Source organism: Pterocles gutturalis, unplaced genomic scaffold (genome assembly GCF_000699245.1).
Source record: "Pterocles gutturalis isolate BGI_N339 unplaced genomic scaffold, ASM69924v1 scaffold16857, whole genome shotgun sequence".
Classification (NCBI taxonomy): Eukaryota; Metazoa; Chordata; class Aves; order Pterocliformes; family Pteroclidae; genus Pterocles; species Pterocles gutturalis.
This window is the reverse complement of record NW_010108225.1, coordinates 2595-4189: the sequence shown is the minus strand read 5'-3', so window position 1 is coordinate 4189 and position 1595 is coordinate 2595.

The window sequence follows — 1595 nt, the reverse complement described above, 5'->3', positions numbered from 1 at the left end:
TTCCCTAAGGTTCTCTCTCTCCCTCAAGTGTAAACTCTTACAAGCTTATCCATAAAGGTACAGTTAAGAAAATCAAGACAAAGCTAGATACGAACGCAGCAGTCCATGGATTGAAAAAAAACCAAAACACATCAAGTAATTTTATAGAAGCTCTTGTTTGGGAACAGCATGGCCTCAGAACCCTGTAATTTATAAATATGTTTGAGGAAGGCCTACATTAGGATCCTGAAAACATGCCTCATCCTCAGCCTTCAGTAATTAACACAAATAGGCTGCACAACTTCCTGCTTGTCAGTTCTTTTTATCTTCTGTCCTCCCTCTAGGTTTTCTAGCTCTCTTAAACTTTGTTTCTTATTTCAGGTATTTGTTTTCTCTTCCTAGCACTCAGGCCAATAGGAGAACTGTAAAGATATGAGTGCCACCTTTACACTGATTTTAAATTATAACTCACATTCTTTTTAATCTGATTTATCCATTAATTTATAGAACAAATTCTGAATATTATGTAAAGCACCACTTAATTCCTGGACAGTAATTCCAGCAGATTTCCATGCTATTATTGCAATCTTAAGAGCATTTTTACTTAAGTTCAAACAGCTGAATGGCCAAAAAAAAAACCCCAAACAGATGGCAGCCCATCTTAAGAATCCCCACTGCAGACAACAATACACCTACCTCCAGTTGCTGCTGTTCCATTTTGGTTAGCAAGAATTTGGAATAGATGTTGCTTTTTTCAAGCAAATGTTGAAGCCTCTTATAGCGCATTTCACTTGACTCCCTGTCCCAAGAAGTGCAAGCCTGGCCAACACAAAGACATGTCAAGTATTTATAGATGCTTCAGAGTTAATGCTTTTAATATAACAAAGGGTTTTTCTGCTGGATAACTACTGTTATCTCACACACATGCAACCTTTCCCTTCCAGTCATTACACCTCTATGATTGGCAAGTGTATGGACTCACATGTACCTATGAAGTGCTGTAAGATGAAAGTAACTGAGGGTTGGTTGCATTCACTTGCATACGTAAACAGAGCTCTGCAACACGTGCACTTGAGTGCAGTAGCACAAGGCATTCAAGAGCTTAAAAGGTGTCTCAACTCCAATTTATAGATTTAGAGCAAAATGAAAGTTAAGTTTATTTACAGCCTGCAAAATTTCAGAGGAAAAAACCCTACGTGGCAAAATACAGCAGTTTCCCAAATATTATCTGGGACTCCTCCATGTACCATTTGCACAAAGGTAGTTTTTCATTAGGAACAAGATAGCCAGACAGCTACAAAACTATCACACCTGATTTACAGAGGTCAGTTCCCAATGTGAAAAAACTAAATTCTGCTTGCTTTGCTTACAAATCAACACATGCTTTCAAAAGTAACTTCTGCTGAGTAAGTCCAGGCTGAAGTTTAGAAGTTTGTAAATTACTCTTTAAAACTCAGTTCAGGACTCTCCAAAAAGTAAAAAAGCATTCACCCCTCTGCATTCATCTAAAATGGTCTGCTGGATTCAGATATCAAACAAGTGAAAAGGTATAAATTAGCATCTCCAAGAGAAATCCCAGAAAGGCAAGATGCAGAGCTTTACAACATGCTTATCTA